Consider the following 27,856-nt stretch of genomic DNA (forward strand, 5'->3'; position numbering starts at 1 on the left):
GGCCTCTTAAATGGCAAAACTGGGACTAGAATTCAGGTCTCCTGACTCTTAATTCAAAGCCCTTTAATGGAATTCTGGCAAGATTCCTGATGATACTTGATGTTCCTGTTAGACATGCAATTAAGCTTATAATTGGTCCTTGTTCCACTTCTCTGTGAACTTGCCTTTCTTCAGAGTCTATGAGAGGGCACATTATTCACCCAGGGACAGAGAAGAGAGTGTGAAAATTAAGTCAGTGAAGTAAGTTCTCATTGTCCAGTAAACAAGGATGATAACATGATTTGATTATTTGTTATGTTCTGCTCATGTTTCCTTATTTTCATTAACTGAGTACCTAATTCATTTATCTTAGGTACAAGTGAATCTAAATTTATTTTTAATTTTATTTCTAAATAATGGTGGGAAAATGTGGCAGGATTCCTGTGAATTTTGGCATTGTCACCCCCAACTTTCCTCTTTTTAAACTATGAAAACATTATTTTCTAGCACTAAAAATGACTTCCACTGATTTCTCAATACTGTACCTTATTTTATGTCAGAGAAATACTATCTTTGCTAAAATTTTAATTTTTTTCAAAAGCATTTAGCTTTACTTTGTTGGATTATGCATCTATTCCAGCAGAAGTTTTCCATATCAGAAATCATTCATCCTGCTCTTTTAGCATTGTTAATTGCCCTCATATACCTCACAACTCAGGTAGGCTTAGTGTCTTTAGGTGGTCATAAATAGAAGTTGCACTTATTTGTAGTAAAGTACATTGCAAAGGTTGAAGCTTCATATAAATTGACATAGGTAGCCAAGGATTAAGGTTGGGAAGGTCACATGTATTTATAAAAAATCTAATACCCTGCTTAATTGTATTTTGTTTTATATTAATTTTTTTATCTTATGACTAAAGCCAAACAGTCATTGTTGAAAAGTTACTAAATATGTATAATCAAATGTGAAGTATCATAATGTCTGTAACTTACAGACAGATAAAGCCAAGGTGACTAAATGTTGACAACTGGTGACTGTAGGAAAAGGATATAGAAGTACAGTATTCCATTTTCTATTTTGTTTCTTATAGATATGGTCATTGCTGAACATTTAGAAAAGATTTTTATTGTTTTCATGACATTTCTTTGTATATCCATTGAATAAAGATGCTGTTTATCCAAACAACTTATAAAAATTATCAGTCACAGACATTAGGATACTTCACCTTTCAATATTTCTCTCTATAGCTCTTAAAATGAGGATTATCTTTTCCATAACTACATCACCATTATCACACTCAAGAAAATTTATAATTATTCCACAACTAGAGGCCTGGTGCACAAAATTTGTGCACTGGAGGGAGGGGCCCCTCAGCCCGGCCTACACCCTCTCACAGTCAACGACCCCTCAAGGAATGTCTGCCTAAGCCAGAAGTCAGACATCCCTCTCGTAGTCTGGGACCCCTCGCTCCTTACCACCCGCCTGCTCACTGCTCATTACTGCTGGGCTCGCTGCTCCTTAGCGCTGCTATGGAGGCAGGAGAGGCTCCTGCCACTGTCACTGTGCTCGCCAGCTTCCTGTGGGATCACACTGACCACCAGGGTGCAGCTCCTGTGTTGAGCATCTGCCTCCTGGTGGTCAGTGCACATCATAGCGACCAGTTGTTCTGGTTGTTCCGCTGTAACATTCACTTAGGCTTTTATTATATAGATATTCACCATATTTAAATTTCTCCAGTTTTCTCCCAAAAGCCACTAAGGGCTTTTCTATTTTGAATCCAATCATTCTTCATGCATCTTGGTCATTATATTCCTTTAGTCTCACATCAGGAGTATCACATTAGTAGACATATAATGTCATTTTGTTCCACAGTTGATGATATTAAATTTGACCACTTTCTTGAGTAGGTGACAAATCCCTCCAACATTTTCTCTTTGTAATTGGTAAATAATATGTGGATTTTGAAACTGTGTAAATATTCCAATTCTAATACATATTTACTCAATAGTTTTAGCATCACTTGATTATCCTTCACTGAATTACAATTAAGGATTGTAAAATGCACATATTCTATCATTGTTCTACATTGTATTAGTATTCTTTGAAGAAGTTTCCATTTTGATCTCTCTTTCACTCACTCACTCACTCATTACTATAGACTCATAGATTTATTTTTAATTAAGAAATTTTAAATTTAACAAAAGTAATAGAAATTTTTTTCCAGGCTCCAACATAATTTTATTTTATTTTACTTTATTTATTTTTTAATAAGTCTTTATTGTTCAGATTATTGCAGTTGATCCTCTTTTTTCTCCCCATAGCTCTCCTCCACTCAGTTCCCACCCCACCCCATGCCCTTACCCCCTCTCATTGTCCTCATCCATAGGTGTTCGATTTTTGTCCAGTCTCTCCCCGCACTCCCCACACACCCCTTGCCCCCAAGAATTGTCAGTGCACTTCTTTTCTATGCCCCTGATTCTATTATATTCACCAGTTCTGTTCATCATATTTTTTATTCACTCGATTTTTAGATTCACTTGTTGAAAGATATGTATTTGTTGTCACTTTGTTGTTCATAATTTTTATCTTTACCTTTTTTTCTTCCTCTTCTTAAATAATACCCTTCAGCATTTCATATAATACTGATTTGGCGGTGATGAACTCCTTTAGCTTGTTCTTATCTCTGAGGTTCTTTATCTGACCTTCAATTCTAAATGATAGCTTTGCTGGGTAGAGTAATCTGGGTTGTAGGTTCTTGCTATTCATCACTTTGAATATTTCTTGCCACTCCCTTCTGGCCTGCATAGTTTCTGTTGAGAAATCAGTTGACAGTTGTATGGCTGCTCCCTTGTAGGTAACTAACTGTTTTTCTCTTGCTGCTTTTCATATTCTCTCTTTGTCTTTTGCTCTTGGCATTTTAATTATGATGTGTCTTGGTGTGGTCCTCTTTGGACTCCTCTTGTTTGGAGTTCTCTGCACTTCCTAGACTTGTAAGTCTATTTCTTTCACCAGGTGGGGGGAGTTTTCTGTCATTATTTCTTCTAGGTTTTCAATATTTTGCCCTCTCTCTTCTTCTGGTACCCCTATAATTCGGATGTTGGTACACTTGAAGTTGTCCCAGAGGCTCCTTACACTATCTTCATATTTTTGGATTCTCTTTTCTTTTTGCTTTTTCAATTGGGTGTTTTTTGCTTCTTTGTATTTCAAATCTTTGACTTGATTCTTGAGATTCTCTAGTCTGCTGTTGGATCTCTGTATATTATTCTTTATTTCAGTCAGTGTATGCTTAATTTCTAATTGGTCCTTTTTCATATCCTTGAGGATCTCACTAAATTTCTCAGAGGTTTCTAGAAGATTCTTGAATAACCTTATAACCGTGGTTTTGAACTCTATATCCTGTAGTTTGCTTTCCTCCATTTCTTTCATTTGTGACATGTTTCTTTGTTTCCACATTTTGGCTGCTTCCCTGTGTTTATAGGGTGGCTTTGTGTGCTAGGTGTCCTACAGGGCCCAGTGGATCAGCCTCCCCAGTCAACTGAGGTGGATACTCTTGGTGCACCCCTTTGTGGGCTGTGTGCACTGTCTTGTTGTAGTTAAGCCTTGATTGCTATTGATATCACTGGGTGGAATTGACCTCCAGACCAATTGGCTGTGAGGACCAGTTGTGTCTACAATGGGAGAACTGCTGTATTGGAGATACCCTTATGGGGCAGGACTTACTTCAGTAGGGCTTTGGTGCTCACTGAGTCTGCCCCCTAAGTGTGTCTCTTATGGATCTGAAGAGTTGTAATCTGGTGTGGTCTCACTTTGACCACTGGGTGCACTGGCTCTTGGATCTCCAAGGAGGTGCTAAGTCAACCCTTGCCTGAGGCCACCCAGCAGGAGCTACAGAGACATCTGCAGTTTCCTCCTCTTAGTTTGGGGTTTGGAGGTGCCCAGATGAGGCGCAGCTGTGAACCAATGCAGGCTGCTGATGAGCATTAGGCCTTCTTTTGGAAGCTCTGGGGTTCTTTGACCCAGCTGCAGTTTGTAAGGTTAGGTTGCAAAAGGCCAGGCCATTCATATGCAAACGCCTCTGCGCACAGCTTGGGTGGGGTTGTAAATTGGTGGGGCGTGGTCTCAGGGAATCACTGGGCGGTGCAAATAGCAATAGTTGCCCATTGGCCCTGCCCCAGATAGGTCCCTGTGTCTCTGTGTCCCAAGGCCCTGTGCAGGAAAAATGAACGCTGTGACCACTTCTGAGAGAAAGCTGCCCTCGTGTTCCAGACCGATGCCAGACAGTCCAGTTTCTCCCCATATGAGTCTGGGTCCCCAGTCTCACCCGGTACTAGAATCCAGAGCAGTCAGGAGTTTGTATCTCCCTCCTGATTGAAAAAGACCATAGCGTACTCAGTTGCCAGCCCATTTCCATGCACGCCTCCGTACCTTTGCTCTTCTGTACTTCTGTACCTCCTACCAGTCTAGGTGTGCTTCTCTCTTTCCTTCTTGTTGTAGAACTTCCTCTCAGCCAGCTTTCCCATGGTTCTGGATGATATCCGTTTTTTTCTTTTAGTTGTAGTTTTGATGTGGTTGTGCGAGACAGCAAATTCAGGTGTTTACCTATGCCGCCATCTTGGTTCCCCCCAAGTAATAGAAATTTAATTGTAAGTCTAGCTTGCTTTTGCTAGTAAAAATGCTCAGAATTTGTGCTTTGGAAAATGTATGAGTTTAGTAGCATTAACATTGTTCCATTCTTTTTTTAAATAATAATTTTGCTGCTTTTCTGTTAGTCTGCCTGACATGTTGAAATTATTTTACAATTTTTATTTACAAAAAAAAAGCATTTGAAATTTACAAGATTAAACACTGCAGAATAAGTGTTATGTAGCTTGCTTTTTAAATTCCCATAAGATTTGATTACTTTTTCTTAGTGATTCACTAAGCATAGACAATTATTATTTTAATTGGTAACTCTACAATGTTTACTCTTTTAACTTTTACTGAGTACTTTGCTGTATCTTCACCTCTTTTCAAGAAAACAAGACACTTTATATTTATTAGTTTTCTATTTTTAGCTTTTTATACAAATTAAAATTACTTAATATTTTCTTCATCTTTTAATGTAATCCAATAGTATTTAATGATGAGACATTTTAGAACATCAAAAGCCGATTTTTAGAAACTACCTGATCAGTAATGATTTTCTTTTAGAGGAACAGAACACCTTCTAAAAGATGAAAATTTCTATCTGGAAAGTTGCAGAAAATTTCGGTTAATTTTAATAAGAAGGTCCCTTCTGGTGATTGGAAAGGAGTGTGTGTAGAGGATAAATACAGATTTGTAGATAAACCATTTTGTGTTTGAAATTTGATGTTATCCACTGCTTTGGGACTGTTTCCTTAACTGTGTAAAGGGATTCAAGCTGACAGTTCTTACACCATCTTACAAGATTCATGGTAGGTCCTCACCTAATTAGTGTAGCCATCATGATTATCATTATCACCATTATTTTCCTTACATTGCCTTTGATATTAACAGCCCTTGACTTGATTGAAGACAATAAATTTGCAAACAAAGGTTCTCAAAGTATGAATCTTTGTTATATAATTGAGTTAAAGGTGACCTCTGTATTATTGGCTCCTATAGTATTTATTTCTTCACAACAAGTCAGAATCTGCCAGCTCAAAGCTAGCCAGTGCCAAACTTCAATTCTTACACATTCAGTTGCTTTAAATAGAGACCCCAAAGCATAGTTTTAACCATTTAGAGCCTACCTGCTTTGCTTGGCCCATAAAACTGCACCCGATATACTAGCTATCTATACTAATAAAAGAGTAAAATGATAATTAGACTGGGAGACCTTCTGGACGTCCTTCTAGACAAAGCCATGGTTTCGGGGCTGAGGCAGAGGCAGTTAGAAGCGATCAGGCCAGGAGGGGAGGGCAGTTGGGGGCAATCAGGCTGGCATGAGGGGCAGTTGAGGGCAAGCAGGCTGGCGGGGGCGATCAGGCTGGCAAGGGGGAGGCAGTTGGGGGCAAGAAGGCTGGTGGGGGGGGCAGTTGGGAGCAAGCAGGCCAGCAGGCACACTGGTTAGGGGCAATCAGGCAGGCAGGCAGGAGAGCAGTTAGGAGCCAGCAGTCCCAGGATCGGGCCTAAACCAGCAGTCGGACATCTCCCGAGGGTCCCAGATTGGAGAGGGTGAAGGCTGGGCTGAGGGACAACCCCGCCCCCGTGCACAAATTTTGTGCACTGGGCCAGTAGAAGGTAATACAAACCTATGGCCTCAAAAGAGCTGCTACCCTTGCATCTGTCTGCCTCAGAGACTCCACATCTTGCTGCTGAGCAGTATCACCTAGACCAGGGGTCGGCAAACTCATTAGTCAACAGAGCCAAATATCAACAGTACAATGATTAAAATTTCTTTTGAGAGCCAAATTTTTTCAACTTAAACTTCTTCTAACGCCACTTCTTCAAAATAGACTTGCCCAGGCCGTGGTATTTTGTGGAAGAGCCACACTCAAGGGGCCAAAGAGCCGCATGTGGCTCGCGAGCCGCAGTTTGCCGACCACAGACCTGGACATAAAAGCCCCTTCTCCAGTTTCCCACTCCCCAAGTGGTCCATTTCCCTGTTAGCCTTCTGGGTGGTGGTCCCACACCCCTGTCTCTGGAAGGTCTCTCACTGGGAGGCACTTCATAACCCTGCTGCAAACCCACCCAAGTGCCACCCAATAAAGCTTGTTGTGAAATACTGCCGTCTTGTGGTCCTGATGTTCCCTTGATCAGCCCTGATATCCTTAAACTCACCAGTCTTCTACTCCAGTTTTGGATCAAAGACTAAGAAGTTGAGTCTATCAGGCCTCTTGTGCTTTTTTAAAGACTGATGGGAAGGGAAAGAAGGGGATTTTTGCTGCATTTGTTTCACAACCTCACCCCAGAGGATTTGCTTGTGAACTCACATTGCACTTGGTCAGCAGGGAACCTGTGTTTGGTAGAAACTGCCTTACTTTATTTCAGGAGGCAAAATATCTGTCCACGGCTTTCTGGTACTGTTTTGGGTGCTAAATTGCTTGAGGAGGGCCATGTTTGTCTCACTGATACCATAGAAGGAACATGTACCGAGTTCTAGTAAGGAATTTTGCATTGATTACTTCACTCAGTCCTGTTTAGAAAAGAAGAGCCCTATTCTATTGGGAAGGTAACTGGTATAATAGAACTAGAAATTGGTAGAGATGGAATTTAAACCTGGAAGTTATTCATAGGCCATGTTCTTGCCCTCTCAATAACCGTTCTGCTTTAGCTATTCCAGAGCTTGCAATAATCTGCCACTAAGTATTTTATAGGAACTGTGATAATGAATCAAACATATTTTTTAAAAATATTTCTGCCAGTTTTTACATCTTTTTTTTTTTTGTATTGTCAATCTATCAAGCATCTTATAAAATTGAAACCTGGAACTATTTAAAACAAATTGCCTACTTTCAAGAAATTGCCTTTATATGTTAGTCTTATTATACAAAGTGTTAGTTGATTCATAGGCTGCTGTTTGAGTGAGTTGCTTAGAAATATTGAATAATACCTCTTTGAGGGAGAGAGAAAGAGAGAGAGAGAGAAGGCTATTTTTATTCAAAAACAACACACTGATGGATCTGTTAGTTGTGAAAGGCAAAGCTGCCCAGGGGTAGTTTATGAGAGAAATAAGGCACAGGAAAAGCTAAACTGTGTTACTTAGTAAACTATCAGGTATTACAGATTTAACTCTTGGCAGCTTGAAAAGAAAAAACACTTAACTGGCTGCTGGAAACTCAGTAAAACGTACATAGGCAGGAGTGAGTTCTTGGTTCTTTTAATAGCTTGAAAACAAAAGGACCTAGAAAAAGATGGTCAAGTGAGAAATTCCTTAGAGAGGAACAACAGACTATTATTATGCCCCGAGCAGCAGTGTTTAGGTTACTGGGTGTAATACAAAATCCCAATATTGAACAATAAGAGGTTTTGAGAGACCAGACTAAAAGCAAGGTAGCAGTATAGCAAGTGGTCACTATGGTAACCAGAGGTGAAATGATGCTGATGGGGAGGAACACTGTTAAGATTAGATTGAGGTTATGTATAAAAGCCATAGAGAAAGAAATCAAGTTGCTTTATTTTCATCTATTTATTTCCGATTTGGAAAAGGAAAGATATAGGGATAGGCACTAGCTGGGAAATATCACAGTATAAATTATATAGCTTCCCCTGGCCTTGTTGGGGTTAGCAGAAGGCAGCAGAGATGAGGGTAAAGACGGTAATTAAAGGTGTTAGTCATAGAGGGGGACAGCCATGTGCTTTCAGCAGGTGCACTGTAAGCCCAGGATCAGGATGGCTTAAGGCCATCTCTACAGTCTCGGAATGGACACAACATGAGAGAACATAAGATTAACATAAAATCAGGAAGCACACTTCTAGAAAGTTAATTGATTTGACTTTTGTGTTCATTTATTTCAATTGCTTTTGGTATTTACATTTTTTATTATGAAAGGGGAAACAAGCTACTTATTAGTTAACGTCTGTGATAGATAATTTATGTTTCATTTAATTTAATGAAGAACTAGTTATTGAAGACATAAAGTCATATTTTGGCAAAAACAGTTTCCTTTGTGTACAATGAATTTTCAAGACGCCAATCACCAGAGGAGAAACTGGCTGCTGGTTTATGCTATTAAATGAGGAACTATTATTAGGCAAAAAAAATAAAAATGCCTTGTCATCTGTTAGTCGGAATTTGGTTTCATAACCACCCAGCATTCACAGATATAAGCAACTTCAGAAAAGACCTCTAATACACAGAGAAACTGAGTGGGGAAAATAAACAAGGCATGAGATGTTATGGGTTCTACTGTATGATTGGTCAGTTTTTTAATTAGAAGGAGAAAAGTATAATGAGTTTTGATGGCTATAATACACCAAAAATTGCTGTATTAGTCTGCCAGGGCTGTCATTACAAAATATCACAGTTTGGGTGGCTTACAGGTTAGAAATGTATTTCTCACTTTTGAAGGCTGGGAGTTGAAGATCAAGGTGCTGTTGGAGTTGGTTCCTCCGAGGTTTCCCTTCTTGGCTTGCAGATGGCTGCCTCCTCACTCTGTCCTCACACGGCCATTTTTCTATATATGCACATCTCTAGTTTTCTTCCTCTTCTTATAAAGACACCAGCCCTACTAGATTAGGGCTACTTATGACTTCATGTAACCTTAATAACTTTTATAAAGACCCTCTCTTCAAATGTAGTCACATTGGAGATTAGGGTTTCAACCTAATGAATTTGGGGGAGAGGAGAAAATTAAATCTATAAAACAATTGCCATTCCCCATAACAGAGCACACTAGATGTATCCATTAAGAAATTTACACAAAAATATTTATTAAGCATTAACAATGTGCCAGACACTGCACTAGGCACTGGAGAAGTGCAGTGAGGAAAGGCAGACTGGGATCTTATTCTGCAGATTAACGGGGCCATTTAAAAAATTGTGTTACATTAGTTGAAAAGTAAGTTCACTGAGCTACAGAGGAGCCTGTAGCAGGATTTCCAAATCTGGTCTTGCCAGGTCAAGTATAGAACTCATTCAGTTAAATGTGAACTTCAAATAATTTTTTAGTATACACATGTTCCAAATATTGCATGGGATATACTTATACTATCCATTGTTTACCTGACTTCTCAGTTTAACTAGGCACTCTGGTTTTTATTCTTTTATTTATTTATAAATCTGGCAACTCAATAATTCAATTCATGAGAATTAAGAAAGCTCCACAGAGGAGGTGAGATGTAATCTAAGACCCGAGGGAATGAATCAGGTTAAAAAAAGAAAAGGAAACCAGAAGAAAAGATTCCTGCAGAAAAGAAAGACGCTAGAGACCAGCAGTGAAGGTACAGATCACCCAAATGTAGAGTAGTTGACAACCCGTGGTGAGAAGCAGACACTTGACAACGGTTACTATAGAAATAAAGAACAGACACAAGCATGAGGAGAAGATGGAAGAAATAATGCCCAGTTTCACTAGACTCTAAAGTTTTTCAGTAGAGGAGCAAGCTAAAGGGTATATACCCGCTGTGACTAGCTAATCACCAAGTCTTGTGATTGTAATTCTAATTTATTTATTTACTTAATCTTTTACTATGTTGACTTCTCCCCTCTCTACCTCCTTTCTGGCTGCACTTTCTCAAGAACCCCCTGATTGCTTCCCAAACCCTCTCCAAACTATTCTTCACTGAGCAGCAAGAATACAAAACAGGTCTGATCAGATCCTTCCCTCACGTAGAATCCTCAGGACATTGCTAGATAAACTTCATCTTGTTTAAGCCAGTACAAACTATTCAGAAAATGACACTAAGATTTAGAAAGCTGATGGAGATTTTAACATAATTTTTAAAAAGCAAGAACAAAAGTATGAAAACTGTATGTGTGTATGTGTGTGTTTATGCAATTTCTGTGCCATAAAAACTCAGAAGGAAAACTGCCTGAAATCCTTACCGATTCTAAATCATTTAAAGCAGAGCAATGTATGTGAAATAATTAGAATCATAAGTTATCAACTTTTGGTCAACATTGTTAAAAAATTGTTCATTTCCCTTTGAAAGACTAAACATCAAATAGTCTAAGACACTTTATATAGACAGTCCTTGGGTTACGTTGGACTCGATGTACGTTTTTTCATGGTTAAGTCACCATCTCCTATTTATTTATAAAAATAAAAATTTTTGTCATTTCGACATATGTACATATGTGCTTTATGTTTTTTATTATTTACTGTATTACCACAAGTAAAGGTCAGGAGTTGTTATCTTTCTTTTAATTTTTTTTACTGCTTCACTTCATTACTGCTGTGTATGTGCTCCATGTGAGTGATGTAGGTGCTTTCTGACTTACGGCAAAAATCTCGTTACGTTGCCATAGGAACAGATCTCCGACGTAACCCGAAGGCCTACTGTAGTGTCAGAATTAAGATTAGATTTCAGGTCTCTTAGTCTTAATATACTTAATATACTATACTTTAATTATGCTATTTTGTATGTTATATATAGCCAACTAACAGAATATTTCCAGTGAAATGATTTCCAAACCAGTAGTAATTTTAGAGGCTACTGTTTATATTAGTAAAATACTTTTATATCACCTTAGATTATATGGTTAGTAGAGATTTTGTATACATATGTGTGTATGTTTATAAATGTGAGATATCTCAGCAATGTCTATGAATAATTTGGGGATATGAGAACCATTCATTTAATAATAGTTACCAAATTCTGTACTAGAATGGTCAGCTGTTCTCAGATTAAAACAGAAAAATAGTGACTATTATTTCACAGAGATATGACATAGATTATTATTTTAAATCTTGGTAACTGAAAATATGATAGTAGTGATTTTATTGTTTTCAATCATTTAGTTATTTACTGAACATAATTTTAATGTATAAATGACAAATAATTTTTAAAATATGTTTTATATCTGAATCAAAATAGAATATTGTTATAGAAAGCAGAGTTGGTGTCTGGACTTGGTTATTATAACCTGCCAGCATGTTATTTAGAACACAGATGTTACCATAGAAGACATTTCATAAGAAAGATGATTCATCATTTAGATGCCCCCATGTGTAATATGTAGTAAAGCATGAAAATGCTTTGGCTTTTCTTTCTGGTGAAATTTAAAAAGAAATTTGAGTCACGAGCTAGCTAGGAAAGGATACTTTTAGAGGAAAGATTTCTGAAATTGTCTGTCTTGGTCAGGGTTGGTGTCCTGATGAGTCCTCAGAATGAGCTTTGACAACTTATCACAATAAATGCCAGATCATGTTCTAAGGGCAAATGAAGAAACTTACATTCTAAGGAAGCTGGAAAAGATCTGCTGAGGGAGTGACATTCCAGCTGCCTCAAGATTGAATGATTAAGATTTCTCCAAGTGAAAAAAAAAAACACACACACACACACACAAAAACTGAAGATCATTCCTGGCAGAGAAATGCCTTTGCAAAAGCTTGGAAGAATATAGAGGCATTGTGGCTGTGTGTTGGGTGGAAGAAGTTGACAACATGTACAGGGTAGGCTGTGTGGTAAGCCACTAGAAAGATATTAAAGAAGTCAAAGGAAAGAAAGGAAACATAACCCATTTCAGCAGTGATTACAGAGACCAGGGGCCACATTTGAAAATATGACTCATTTGTACCAGTGAGAGTGGAAAATGATAGAAAACAAGAGTGGAGGATGGCTCCAGAGGTTCAGTTCAAGAGACCAGATGAGTTGTTTATTTGTTAACTGAAAGATGACAGTATATTACAAAGGTCAGATTTGAGGAGAAAACAATGAGAGGATGCATTATACATTGCTATCAGTTTAAAGGACAGTGAAAGTAGTTAGTCAATAAGAAAGTTTGTACAGGGGGAGAAATTCACTGGGGAAAACAATTTTAGGAGGCTTACCTGAAATATAAACTTTTAACAATAAAAGAAAATGTTTGCCCCTGATTTTCAGGTTAAATGATTATACATATTTACTCTCTATTTAAAAGTTAGAAATTTCTAAAAGTATGATAAAGTATTCTTTAATTTCTGTACTCTGCCCAAATATATCTGTTATAATCTTTACAAAACAGACCATCACTACTCAGAGAACTCTGAGACAAGCAGGAAAAATTAATTAGTCCAACTATATTTCTTTTACTATGGGGAAATATTTTTAAAATATAAATAGCATGTTTAATCTAAGAAGCTAAAAAGATTACTTTAATTATCTGGTACTTTGATTTATCTATCTTTCCCCTTCCTTTAACACTGCATGCTCTGAACCTCAACATACACATGTGCACACACATGGCAATGCATTTAAATACATTTAATGAATTATTGTCTACTGTCCTTAAAAACTAAGCAGATGGTCCAGAAGAATAATGGAATTATGTTACTTTTATGATTCAGATTAGATTTGGCTCTTGGTTCAGAGTCAGTCTAGGTAGACAGTTGTTGCTACTTAATGAGAACCCAGGTGCATTTTTGTCTCCGATGATGCTCATTTCTATACCTTGTTTTGTTCTACATATATCTAAAAAAATGTGAAATAGAAAGAAGATTTGTTCTGACAGCATCCATATGTTAATCTCATTATAATTGCTAGAGGTGGATTAAGCTCTAATTGTGTTCATGAACAAAGTAAAACACTGAATTTATATTACTAAAATAATTACTTGGTGTGTGGCATCCCATCTCAGTAAGAAAAAGAAATAAGATCTAAGGTTTGATGCAAAAGTTCAAGGTCAGTCAATAGAAGTGTTATCAGGAGGCATTTCCATTTGAAAGGTTTCTTTATTGACAATGGAGAAAAAATCCTAGAAATATTTTTCATATCATCTATTCATGTTATTTTAAATATCACTTCCCTGGAAACTCACAACCAAATGAGACCTTAAATTCTATTAACCCTGTATAAGTGGCAAAGAATTTTTAAAATTTGGAAATGTAACCTTTATATAATTATTTACATGGTTCTCTTCTAATGGATCCACCTGTTCAAAAATCAGAGCCAATAGTAAAATTTCAAAAATATCTGGATTATTCACACATTGTGCTGGAACTATACCTGAGAATGAGTCTATTTATCTACATGAGACAGTTCCTATAATTGAAAAGTTAGAAAACTATGATATAAACTCTTGTCCAAGAAAGAAGTTTCCAAAGATGATGTTGAAAGGCAATGATTGGTGAAAAGTAAAAGTGTTTCCTATTAGTAAGCCCTTGAGTTAAATCCATTCAACAAACTGATATTGTAAGCATATATCAAGGGAGGAACAAATGAAGAGAATAAAAACACCTTAAATTATACTTTGCTATATCAAACTGACAAAGATTGGAAATAAACTGATTACATCTGCTGGCAGTGGTGCAAAGAAATGAATATTCACATACAATAGTCTGTTCAGTCTCAGTTGGTCCAAATAATTGAGCAGTTTTGCAATATTTATCAAGAAGAGTAACAGTGTTCAAATACGTTTCCCCTAATAAAAGCACAATAGCTTATATTTGAGGTTGTTAATTAAGGCACTAATTATAATTTGGGGAAATGTTGAACTTTATACATTTCTAGGATAGAAAAAAAATTGGTCAAATAAATTGGTAGACATATTTGCAACAGAATATTTCAGTCTTCAAAAAGTATGTTTCAGGGGATGTTTAATGATATGAGAAAATGTTCACAGTGTAATGCTAAGTAGAAAAGCATGACACAAAACAATATAGTTAATCTTAATAATATGTGTGTGTTGTGTGTCAGGGGACGGGGGGTGTATGAGTCTGTCTGTATTTAGAGTGCAACCTTAAGTGAATGATAGGAAGTGCTCCATTATGTTAATAGTGCTTTACTTCTGGGTGGTAGGGTTATAGTCAATGTTCTTTTCTTGTACTGTTCTGTATTTTCCCAATTCTTAAAATGAATATGCATTATCTTTATATTCTGGAACAAAACAACAACACAGGAATTTTGAGTAGCAAAATTTTGGTAGAGCAGAAGTATATGTCCAAAATGTCTGAACAGTTCTTCTTTCCTTACTCTTATTCTGTTCTCTCTGTGCCAGTATAAAATGTTCACCAGAAAAGTATCACTCAGATATATTCCACATGACCTGGTGGTTAATAGTATACTCTTGCCTGGCCAGTGTTGCTCTGTGGTTGAGCATCAACCCATGCACCAGGAGGTCACAGTTTGATTCCTGGTCAGGGCACATACCCAAGTTTTGGGCTCGATCCCCAGTTGGGAGCATGCAGGAGGCAGCCGATCAATGTTTCTCTCTTATCAGTGTATCCGTTTCTCTCTCCTTCTCCTTTCCTCTCTCTCTAAAATCAATAGGAACATATTTTTAAAAATAGCATACTTTCATACTTTATATTTTCATCCTCTCAAATGTTCTTTGATTTACTTCCAGTATCAGTTTGGGATGACATATAGTGCTCTCTCTTTTCTATTAGAACTGCTTCTCCCAAACAAGTTATTCCTATCATTTCCATATGATAACCATCATATCAATTTTTCAAAAATACTTCTGAAATATTATTTAACTCTTTGGGTTCAATTTTTAGGCTCAAGTTTTTTATGTTCACTATGTCTATTGATTAAATACATCCAGTCATTTATTTTTCTGGGTATTTATTTCTGACAATTTGGTGGGTAACCTATTTGTTTTGTTCTTTTGGTTATATCACACATTTTTCTTGAATATCTAATTTTATACTTTTATTGGATAATTTTGCTTACATCTGAAATTGCAGTTTTAAGTCTTTTGCAACTGGTTAGTGAAAAATTTCTATCTTTGCCTCTATTCATTAATCTGTACAAAAAGAATTTCACATCATATGTCTGTCTTGGATTAGAAATGCAAATAAAAGACAGATTTCTAATTAAGAATTAATGCCAAAAAAAAAAAACTCACCAAAAAAAAAGGATCAATGCTACTTCAAGAGATTGACAAGGAAACAATTGTAATAGGTCTACACCAGATTGGACCCTGGGTTCTATAGACACTGGAGAAGACACACCTAACTTTTGGTTGGAAGCTAAAGAAGGGGTTGTATTAGTTTGCTAGGGATCTCACCATAACAAAGTACAAACTGCATGACTTAACAGAAATTCATTTCCTCATAAGTCTGGAGGCTGGAAGTATAAAACCAGTGATTATCAGGGTTGGATCCTTTTGAGGGCAATGAGAGAAGGATGTAATCTAGGACACCCCCTTGACTTGTAGATGGATGTCTTCTCTGTATCTCTTCACATTGTCCCTCTATGTGAGTCTCTCTTCATGTGGCTTTCTTTCTGTAAAAATAGGACTCTAGCCCAGCCAGCATGACTCAGTGGTTGAGCATCAATCTATGAACCAGGAGGTCACAGTTCCAGGTCAGGGCATATGCCTGGGTTATGGGCTCAATCCCCTTTGTGGGGCATGCAAGAGGCAGCCGATCAATGATTCTCTCTCATCATTGATGTTTCTCTCTGTCCCTCTTCCTTCCTCTCTGAAAACAATAAAACATATTTTTTTAAAAGAGGACTCTACTCAAATATGACCTCATCTTAACTAATTACATCTGCAACAATCCTATTTCCAAATAAGGCCACATTCTGAGGTACTAAAGATTAGGGCTTCAACACATGAATTTGGGAAGATACAGTTCAGGAATAATAGGGACAGTAGAGGAGTTTTTTTAAATAAGGATCATCTTTAGGTTTAATTGATAATGCTAGGAAGAGTAATCCAGGAGAGATAGTAGTTCAGGAGAAGAGACAGGTAATGTAAAGGCCTAAAGGCATGGAAGGTGCAGTGTGAGAGGAGACTGAAATCTTGGCAGCTGCTTATATGCCTGGCTCTGCTATACTGTGGGGTTGGTAGCGAAGGTGGCAGAGAGCCAGTGAAGAATCTAACACAAGTTCAGATTTGAGTTTTGGAGGTGGTTATTCTGGTAGCTCTCTGATCTTTGTGAAGCGCCTTCTGTCTTCCAGCAGAAGCCCATCATTTAGGCATGCTCTTCGTTTAAAGAGCTAACCTACCTTCTTTGAAACTTTTCCAGTCCTCTTTGCAAAATGTTTACTCCTGATTTTATTCTCTTAACTAGAGGCCCGGTGCACGAAATTCGTGCACTGGGGGGAGGGTGGGGGTGGGGAGGGTGCCCCTCAGCCCAATCTGCACCCTCTTCAATCTGGGACCCCTCAGGGGATGTCCAACTTCCAGCAGTCGGACATCCCTCTCACAATCCAGAACCGCTGGCTCCTAACCACTCACCTGCCTGCCTGCCTGATTGTCCCTAACCCCACTGCCTGCCTGCCTGCTCGCCCCTACCTTGATCTCCTGCCAGCCTGATTGCCCCTACCTTGCCCTCCCCTATCAGCCTGATCACCCCAAACTGCCTGTGCCTTGGCCCCCAGTCTGGCCTCCCTCTGGAGGCACCACCCCCATAACCCCAATGCTGCTGCCACTGCAGCTGGTTATGGCTGCCTGAGCCTTGGCCTTTGTAGCCACTGCGGCTTTGTCTGGAAAGATGTCCGGAAGACAACCACTCTAATTAGCATATTACCCTTTTATTAGTATAGATTCTCTTAAATCCTGGTGCCTGTCATCATCTGCTAAATAATTTAATTCAGTATGAATTTTAACTAAAAAAATTCCAGCCAGGGGATCTATTACTTATAAGATGAATAAAGATAAGTATTTAAATACTCGGAATGTTTAAAATTGTTGTTTGAAATTATACTTTTAATCCCATATTGTAGAATAACAATAAAAAAATTCAGAATCGTAACAAAACAGTTCAGTTTTAAAATGCACCTCTGATTCCACCCTGGGAAGCTTTCAAGAGTGCATTCTCCCATGTTCTTAACTTCCTTCCAGCTTTAAACTTGTTCAATTAATATTCCTTTCATTTTGACTCTTTTTTCAGCCTGAGGGTGACATCAAGCAAGCTTATTTGTTTCATAAATCTCTTAAAATCTTTCCAATTATAAAGTAACTGCCTAGATTTATACCCAAAGCAACTTAATTGATTAAAAGATTACCACTACAAGCTCTGTTTATTTAGTTGAGTTTCAGAATTGCATTTGCTCTAAATAGAAGACACAAGTACCACCATCAGCAGCATTAATTAAAATATTAATAAACGTAGATAATGCTAGAAGTTATCTATAGTTATGATTGAAGAATGAGTATAAAACAGCATGAAATGCCATTTAAAAGAGCTTTCTCTAAGTTGTTTATATCAATTTGAAAACACAGGCCTTTCATCATGTCTTGTGAAGGGCACCATATTGACATTGTGTCACAACACGAGAGGCAAGGAACCCCTAAGAGAACTACATGGAAAATGTTTTCTTGCTAGTTCCCAGTAAATATATCCACTCAAATCTTTGAAAGAAGATGTGGAGTGAAATGCTTCATACAAAGTGTACTTTTTTACAAAAGTAAATATTTACCATCTTGTACCCAAATTTTCATTAAATAAAATATTTGATTAAACTAATACTTCTAAATGTACTATACACAACTCTGGCTTCTCAATAAATCATGTTGAATAATTAATCTTTTTCTTAATAGCTCAGTAATCATTAAGAATATAAATCATTATTTTATACTCTAGCATAAAAAATATCTCAGGAGATATTAAAGTATAAAACCATCTTATGAGTAATTTATGTAAGGGTGAGATAAGTGATCTGACTAAGGTTCAACAAAACCTAAGATTGTATTAATTAAATAGCCTCTATTTGAACTACTTCTGTCCTATTCCCTTATTCTGTCTCTCTGTGAACAAGCCTTCAGATATTTATTCCAGCAATTTATTAATTTAGGTTATCACCATATGAAAGTTAGATCTTTAAGAGTGTCCCAAATCCTAGAAATTGGTTTCTTTATGCTTCTCTTGGCTGAGGTTCACAACTTACCTGAAAGCAAATTCTATAAGAAACATAACTTTAACTTTTTTTTTACAGAATTAGAACTTTTTTCTGAACTCAGACTATTAATCTAATCTTGAAGTCTGATTTCTACTCTCCCCCACTGTTATATTTTCATATTTAAGTGAGTAGATTAAAATTCCAAGAGGAAATGGAAATACTGATACTCATCTGTGTGATGCAATAAGGAGTCATTTTGAGTAACCTTGTATATGCCACTACTTAGTAAAAATCTTCTCTCAAGAGACTTTTTCCCCAAATTGATTCTCTAATCCTGAGGTTGATGTTCTTTAAAGTAGTTAAGATGACAATGAGGAGGAGGGAGACAAGGAAAAGCAGCATTTTTTTATAGTCTGGAACAGTTAGAGAAACCTTTAAAAAGAAGTTGAGTTTGAATAAATAATCTAAACTCAAATTCTATGGACTTTTTTAATAGCACACACTGTGACTCATAGGCAATGACGTAAATAAAGAGCAAAACAGAACATTCTATTTATCATTCTAAGATGTTCCATTTTACAGGTTTCTATAATATCATTACTGTGATGTTTTAAGACCTGCAAATGAATTCTAATAACTACCATGGTTTATAAAGATATCATGGGTTTAGCATAAATTGGCCAGACTGGTATAGATAGAGAATATGGATAAGGGATATACTGGGTGTGATGTAAGCTAGAGCACAGAATTTAAAATAGTATGCATATGAAAGTATGAGGTAAAAAGCTGAAAAATTGGGTTGAAATGAGGTTAAATGTCAAGATAAAATATCTTGTAGACCAGAATTTCCTAAAATGTATTCTAAATATTCATTCCTAATTACAGTGATAAACTTCAACATTTTCTGTTTTTTGTTTTTTCAAAAAGTGTTTAATAAACACTGGTTTGAACAAAGATAAGCATATTTACCATAAGACCTCGCTGAGGTCATATTAATATATTTATATCTTAGAGGAAGATATTGCCCAGGAGCATGGACTAGGGAATACTGCTCTAGAAAAATTGGACTCTGTGAAGATTCTAGAGCTGGGGAATAATCATGCATTTTAGGAGATGAGTCAAGATACGTAATGTGTATGTCAATATATAAAATGGATATAACTCTAAAATTCCCTTTTATAGCAATTACCATAATCTGCAATTATGGATTTATTTGCACATGTTTTATTCAGTATTCATCTTCCTTACTACCCAGTAAATTCATTGAAGTAGGAACTAGAGTTCTTTTACTCACTGGTATTTCCTACTTATAACTCAGTACCTGCCTACCACAGAGTAGGCATTTAATAAATATGTGTTGAACAAATGATGGTAAAGGAAAGATATCTGGAAATAGTATCTGTCCATACAGCTATCTTTATAACACTACTACCAGGATATGATAAGGGTCTGATCCAGATTGAATGAATGGTAAAGAAAGAAAGGGGAAGATGCAGAAGGTTTACTATGGAAGGAAAGAAAGAAGGAGCAGTAAAAAGATGACTCTAAGGTACAGAATTAAGAGAATTAAAACATAGCTAATCAAAATAAGAAATCAAGAAGGAAAGGGCAGTGTCTAGTATGATGTAGATGCTTTATATATATTTCCAAGCTCTGCTTTAGATTAGTTACATTTTATTCAAAGACAGGTAGCTCATGAAGCAAACACTATATCAAGGGTGATGGTTTATATTAGGAATCATTCATAGAAAGACTTGAAATCAGTAGATGAAATGGGAAGAATGTGTATAGAGAGAACAGAAACATTGAACAGAAACATTGCTATTCTTTGAAGAAGTAGATTCTCTAGAAGCATAACTTTAAAATCCTATCTAATAATAGAAAAATATGCAAATTGACCATACCTCCGACACACCCACAAGCCACACCCACCATCCAATCAGAGCGAGTATGCAAATTAACCCAAACCAAGATGGCTACAGCCACAGAGAGCAAGGTTTCCTAGGTAACAGAGGAAGCCAAGGTTTCCACCTGCCCTTGCCAGGCCTAAGCCTCCACTCAAGCTACAAAGTTTCAATTACAGAAGGTAAACAAATTCAAACAAATGGCAACAGAATGGAGCTTGAGAGAGCAGGCCAGGGTTGCCGCTGGCAACAGGGGAAGCAAAGCTTTCTGCACACCCTGGCCGGGCCCACCTGCTTAAGGCAACAAAGTTTCAATTATAACCCCAACACAAATGGCTACCGGCCTCGGAGGGAGCCCCAGGCTTGGCTCCGCTCCAGGCTACAAAGTTTCAATTGTAGAAGGAAAATAAATTTCAGATACCAGGGCCTCTGCTTAGGTTGCCAGGGGGCATGGCCAGCCTGCAAACCACCACAGACCCCTCGCTTAGGCCGCCCCACACCCCAAGGGAACCCCCACCTGATCCGGGACGCCCTTCAGGGCAAACCAGCTGGCCCCCACCCCTGAACCAGGCCTCTATCCTATCTAATAAAAGAGTAATATGCAGATTGACCATCACTGCAACACACAATATAGCTGCCCCCATGTGGTCAAAGATCCTGCCCCCATGTGGACACAAGATGGCCACCACAAGATGGCCAGCAGGAGAGGGCAGTTGGGAGGCACCCGGCCTGCAAGGGAGGACAGTTGAGAGAGACCAGGCCTGCAAGGGAGGGCAGTTGGAGGTGATCAGCCCTGCAGGAGAGGGCAGTTAGGGGTGACCAGGCCAGCAGAGGACGGAAGTTGGGGGCAAACAGGCTGGCAGCAGAGTGGTTAGGGGGTGATCAGGCTGGCAGGCAGAAGCGGTTAGGGGCAATCAGGAAGGCAGGCAGGCAAGCAGTTGGGAGCCAGCAGTCCTGGATTGTGAGAGGGGTCCCAGATTGGAGAGGGTACAGGCTGAGCTGAGGGACAATCCCCCCCTCCGTGCACGAATTTCGTGCACCGGGCCTCTAGTATTTGATAAGCTTCTAGGTACCAGGCACTATGCTTTTCTTCTTGATTTCTTGTTTTGATTGCTAATGTGATAATATCAGCATTAAGGACCACAAGGGTTTTGTCCTAATGACAGTTCATTGATCTTTATCAAGACAAATTGGTGCCCATGTATTGAAAGCAAATAAAATTGTGTATAATAATTGCAGGCTTTCGAATATTGTCATGATAAGATGAAAACAAACCCCTGAAATCGGAGTATTTTTGAAGTGTGATCATTTTAATGGTCAAAAAACAAGCCTTGGATGCTCTACTTGGAGTCCTACAATCAACATGCAAGTTGTCTTGACAAGGGGGTTCCAGAGACATACTTGAGGTTAGGTAATGGTTTTAAAGATGTTTCTTGAAGTAGGACATGGAGAGAGCTTGGCAGTTTTCCATATCCCTGTGGCACATTTAGTAAAGCAGAGAGTTCTCAGTGAATAAATTAGAAATGTTTATTATTTGAAAAATGTAAGTCTGTGCCAACTAATGAGAATAGCCAGAGTATTTGTCACAAGAAATCTTAGAAAGGTTGAACTTTCCTTTATCCCTTTATCTTTCAAGGTATGTAACATTATACAAGGATAACATGAACAGACCAGACATAGGTATAAAATCCTAAGGAATGCACAGATGTATTGAAAGTCGGATGTTTTGATACGCATATTCTTACAGCCTGAGTCAACTACTGCAGGCATAATTCTCAAATGGTTGAAATTCTTTTTTATGTAAATTATCAGTAGAAAAGGGTTTGAAGAATGTAGCAGGTGAGTCTTCTTTTGACTTCATTTAGGTGAGGCCTTATTAGCAAGCCAGCTGTTTAAATGCATTTGATTCTGGGAGAATGTCGAAAGGGAGGCTATTGACTACACACTGGGGTTATAGAAAAAAATCCCCTTTAGCTATTCAATTTAGATTTTTTTTAAAAAAACGTGATTCAAGAGAGAAGGGAATCAATGCAGTGTGGTGCGTATCCAGAAAATAAAAAAAGCCCTTATCTTTGATTTCAAGGAATTTACTGGAAGGGTCTTACCAGGAAAAGATGAATACCTGTTTTGCCTCTTTAAATCCTTTTTAAAAACTGAAAATCTAAGAATTTCTCTTTTGGATGTGTGCTAAGGATATGTAGTAACACAACAAATCGGATTGCTTCTGAGTCAGACTCCAAACACTGGGCATGAAGCTACATGTCTTCGTGGTATACGGGGCTGTGGTAGTCATGTTTCAGAAAAAAATATATCTGCTTCTGAGTATAATGTATGTAATGTGTATGTACTTTCTTGTGTTTTGTGCTTACACAATTCCTGAGAAGTTTTCTCATTTCTACCATATTATATTTCCATACTTTTGGCATTCAAAAAAGTCTTTAAAACTGATCACTAAGAGGCTAATGTTATTTCCCTCACTGCCACCCCTTCATTCTGTTTTGCATCTATAAAGTATTCTATGTGAAAATAACTCTCGTGTGTGTGTGTGTGTGTGTGTGTGTGTGTGTGAACTGGTAATAAGGTCATGACTATAAATTCTCATATGCTAATCTATATACATTGCTATCAATGTAATGCAAGATCTCTAATAGAAAAAAAAAATCAATGATTCTGCCCAACCAGCAGGGCTCAGCAGTTGAGCGTTGACCTATGAACCAGGTCACAATTTGATTCCCGGTCAGGGCATATGGCTCAGATTGTGGGCTCAATCCCCAGTGTGGTCGTGCAGCAGATAGCCAACCAGTGATTTTTCTTTCATCATTGATGTTTCTATTTCTCTCTTCTTCTCCCTTCCTCTCTGAAATCAATAAAATATATATATTTTTTAAAAATCAGTGATTCTGGGGTAAGGAGATATGAGATCCAATCTCAAGTCTACTAATTACTCTGTGTGTGACCTTATGTACATCACAGATTCACTAAATGTTAATTAGTTATTATTAAAATATGGAAAGTTATACACATGCCTATTTTATGAAAAAACAAGGTGAAAGGTTATAAATTGTTTTGAAATTTTTGCAAGGACTGTACAAATGCAAGTCATATTCATCTTAGCTCCCATATTGATTTGTTAACACAGTTAATATTTTTAAAGTATCAACTGTGGACCAGATACTACCCAACTTATTGGAAATATATGTTGTTGAACAGGCTGGACATGGCCCTTTTCACAGAGCTTTCAATTTAGTAAACAAGATTGATATTGAATTAAGTGATTAAAATGGGATCAACAGGAATTACAGCATAGAGTTGAAATATATGTCTAAGAATCATAGCCTGCATTGAAGAATAAGTAGAGGCTATTTTCCCTTCTTCATCCAATTTTTTTAAATGGCAAGGGAAATGTGCCTATGCAGAGGCAGCCTTATTGCTGAAGGCCTTGGCATAAGAGAGATCATATAGTCTTAGGATTATAAAAGAAGCTGTGAATGCAAAAAGCCAGAAAAGAATGAGAAGAGTGTGTATGGAAGGCAGCAGTCAGACCCCAGGACATTACCATCCTTGGTAAGCCAGAGTAAAAATGTTAGACTTTGCCTAGAGGTCAGAGTGGAGTCACTGAAGTATTTGTACCAAGAGGTATAATATTTATGTTTTTAAAAGGTCACTCCAGCTGCACTGTGGAGGGAAAAAAGAGAGACAGGCCTAAGTGCAAGAGATAATAGTTTGAACTAGGTTGCTGAGCAATTGAACTTGGTTCAGTAAATGCTTAGGCTATTTAATGGCTAGGACTTGGTGATAGATATGGAAAATGAGCGAAATAGAGGAGTCAAGAGCAGTGCCAAAGTTTCTATACTAAGAAACTAGGTGAATGGTATTTCCATTCACTAAGATTTAGAACACAGGATAGGGTGGAGGTTTTGGGGCAGAACAATTGTTGCTAACACTATGAATGCTTAAAACCTGAAGACACAATTTTAGTATTTTTTATGTACTCTTATTTTATAGATGGCTAAACTGATAGAGGTAAAACAGGGTGCCAAGAGATACACAGCGAGGGAGTTAGCTCCATATTCTTGACCATCATGATGCTCACTACCTTTTAAGAGCATCACTTCAGTTTTGAACAGTTATATTTGAGATGCCCATCCTATCTAATAAAAGAGAAATATGCAAATTGGCCATACATCCGCTACACCCACAAGCCACCCCCACCAACCAATCAGGAGCAAGTATGCAAATTAACCCAACCAAGATGGCTGCAGCCACGGAGAGAGCAGGAGGCTTGGGTTTCCAAGATAATGGAGGAAGCCAAGCTTTCCACACAACCTGGCTGGCCCAGGCCTCCACTTAAGGCTACAAAGTTCCAATTATAGAAGTTACATAAATCCCAACAAAAATGGCCAGGGCCACGGAGCAAGCAGGAGGCTTGGCTCCACTCAAGGCTACAAAGTTTCAATTATAGAAGATAAATAAATCCCAGATACCAGGGCTTCTGCTTGGGTTGCTGAGGGGCATGGCCAGCCTGCAAACCACCACAGGCCCCTCACCCAGGCCGCCCCACGCTTCAAGGGAACCCCCACCCCGATCCGGGACACCCTTCAGGGGAAACCAGCTGGCTCCCACCCATGCACCAGGCCTCTATTCTATCTAATAAAAGAGTAATATGCAAATTGACCATCACTCCAACACACTAGATTGCTGCCCCCATGTGGTCAAAGATGGCCACCCCCATGTGGACACAAGATGGCCATCAGGGGAGGGCAGTTGGGAAGGACCAGGCCTGCAAGGGAGGGCAGTTGTGGGCCATCAGGCCAGCAGGGGAGGGCAGTTAGGAGGGACCAGGCCTGCAAGGGAGGGCAGTTGGGGGTGATCAAGCCTGCAGGGGAGGGCAGTTAGAGATGACCAGGTCGGCAGAGGAGGGAAGTTGGGGGTGACCAGGCCTGCAGGGGAGGGCATTTGGGGGGACCAGGTTTGTAGGGGAGGGCAGTTAGGGGTGATAAGGCCTGCAGGGGAGGGCAGTTAGGTGCAAACAGGCTGGCAGGGGAGTGGTTAGGGGGTGATCAGGCTGGCAGGCAGAAGCGTTTAGGGGCAATCAGGAAGGCAGGCAGGCAAGCAGTTGGGAGCCAGCAGTCCTGGATTGTGAGAGGGATGTCCGACTGCCCGTTTAGGCCCGATCCGTAGGATCGGGCCTAAACGGGCAGTCAGACATCCCTCGAGGGGTCCCAGATTGGAGAGGGTGCAGGCTGGGCTGAGGGAGACACACACCCCGTGCATGAATTTTGTGCACCGGGCCTCTAGTAAAATATAAAGTAGAAACAATAAGAAAAATAATCTGAGTAGAGATAAAAATCATCCACTCATCAAAGTTAAATGAGAATGTAAAAGGAAAGAGTGTATAATTAGAAGGGAATGGGCCTGGAAGGGGCAAGGGAAGTATCTAATACTATAAACCTCAGTGTTTGGAGAGAAGATAGCACTTTCTCAAAAATTGAAATAGAGGAAATGAAATGCAAGGATAAATGTCACAAGAGAATGCTGTCATGGGGCCAAAGAAAGGGATTTTTCCAAGGAAGGATGTAGTTCTCTGCCCAGTATTTCTAATAGTTCAACTAATGAGGGATTAAAAGTCTAAAAGTGATCAAAGAAAAACTTTCTCTTAAACCTGGAAGATAATCTCCCACCTTCCTTATTTACCTATTCTTACCACCAAGGTTCCACCAAATGAAAGAAATTTTAAAATACATATATCTATAAGAACAGAGAAAATAAAAGACATCTAGAGATAAGAAATTTCAACAAATTTTGAGAAGACAGGGAATGAAGATGTATTTTATATTCATCTACATGCAAAGCACATTATTAGCTACATTATAAAGTGCTCTCAAAGGGACACAAAAAGTAATTTACTCCATAAATCTCCTTTGAGTCTTGAAGGCAACAGGTACCAGGCAAGGAACTGGAAGAGACTTATTACTGAAAATATGAAAATTGACTGAATTTCTCTATATACAAAGCTGCATAGCTATGCCCCAGACAGAAGATGAGAATATTCTTTGGCTTGCTGCCAGACCATCCTGCAGTGAAACCTATTATGCATACAAAGCTTCCAATTAACGTTTTAGAGTTTCACTCTTCAATATTGAAGGACAGCCAGGGATCGCCAGATATTTTTTAAAGCCCAATCATGAAAGATAAAGACCTAAATAAATAAACAGAAAATAGAATTCAGAAATAATGCAAGAAACAGGAGGAAAAAAGATTTAAAGTGTATTGTTAATATCTTCTAAGGGAACATAAACATTTTATGGTCCCCTGAAATACAAGCAGGATTCTATGAAAGAGGAGCACCCATTCAGGAAGCAACAAATAACTTTTGGAAAGTAAAAATATGCTATCAGATACAGATAATACAGTCAATAGATTTAGAAGATAAAGTTAAGAAACTCTCCCAGAAAATATAATAAAAGGACACAGACATGGAAATTACAAGAGAAAGAAATAATTGTTACCAGGTAGATCTAAAAGGTAGGTCCTACATCCAGCTATCAGGATTGCAGAAAAAGAGAAAATAAAAACAACGAAGAGGAGGAAATTACCAATTAAATAACAGAAAATTTAACAGGATTGAAGGATAAGTGCTTCCAAATTGAAGAGGCCCATGAAGTATCCAGTACAATGGAATGAAAAGAAACAACACACACACACACACACACACACACACACACACACACACACACACACACACAACACATCAAAGCACATTTTCATGAAATTTCAAAAGACTACAGATAAGAGAAAAATTCTAAAATGTTCTAATGGAAGGGAATGTGGGTGTAAAATGGGATGTTTGAATAGTAATGGGACTGGATTTCCTGGCAACCATTTTCAAAGCTAGAAAATATTAAATTAAAATGCCTTCAAATACAGAAGGAGAATTATTTCTGACCTGGAAGTATATATTCAACCAACCTTTCAATTGCTTGTGGGTGAAATAAAACCATATTCAGACATGCAAAGTTTTCATAAAATGTACCTACCATAGATGCTTTCTCAGTAAGTTATTAGATGTTATATTCGAACATTGGATATTATATTCCAATAAGTCTAGAAAGCAAAAAGTATCCAACTGAAACAGGAGCAGGAAGATCGATTGCTCCTGAAGGATTATTTCAGGGGAGTGGGAAATTATTAAAAATCAAATTACATTTGTTTGACTATACCAAGAGGAGATAGGATATTGAATTAGTGGAAGGTGCATAGAAGACCCAACCAAAGAAAACAAGAGGCAATTTTTAAAGACAAAAAAATGCACAAGAAATAAAATTGATTGAATTGCAGTGGAATATAGTCATCATAAAATAAATACGATTAATTTAAAACAATAGTGTTCGGTTGATTAGAAGTATGTGGGAATTTATTAGAAGAAATAAATACTTTAGAAAAGAATTATAAACTGCCACATTTTACACTAGAAACCTGTAATTTCAAAGTTAGTAGTAGCACTGTAAACAAGTTATTTAGAATTTTAGGGTAAGAAAAAAACCTCTAAAACGTTGAAAGTTATTATCTGTAGGGAGCATAAGTCAGGAATGAA

General features: G+C 38.0%; 1 protein-coding gene and 1 non-coding gene across 2 annotated transcripts in view; both read left to right on the forward strand.

Annotated features, from left to right (window-relative positions):
* Positions 1-27,856, forward strand: part of LRRC7 (leucine rich repeat containing 7) — a 478,750-nt gene that overhangs the window by 140,606 nt on the left and 310,288 nt on the right. The gene's annotated exons all lie outside the window — the stretch shown is intronic.
* MIR9229C (microRNA mir-9229c) lies at positions 3,675-3,749 on the forward strand. Its single transcript, NR_130537.2, is given in 1 exon segment — positions 3,675-3,749. It is a non-coding gene; the product is annotated as a microRNA mir-9229c (primary transcript).

The sequence above is a fragment of the Eptesicus fuscus genome, chromosome 9 (assembly GCF_027574615.1).
Source record: "Eptesicus fuscus isolate TK198812 chromosome 9, DD_ASM_mEF_20220401, whole genome shotgun sequence".
NCBI classification, from domain to species: Eukaryota; Metazoa; Chordata; class Mammalia; order Chiroptera; family Vespertilionidae; genus Eptesicus; species Eptesicus fuscus.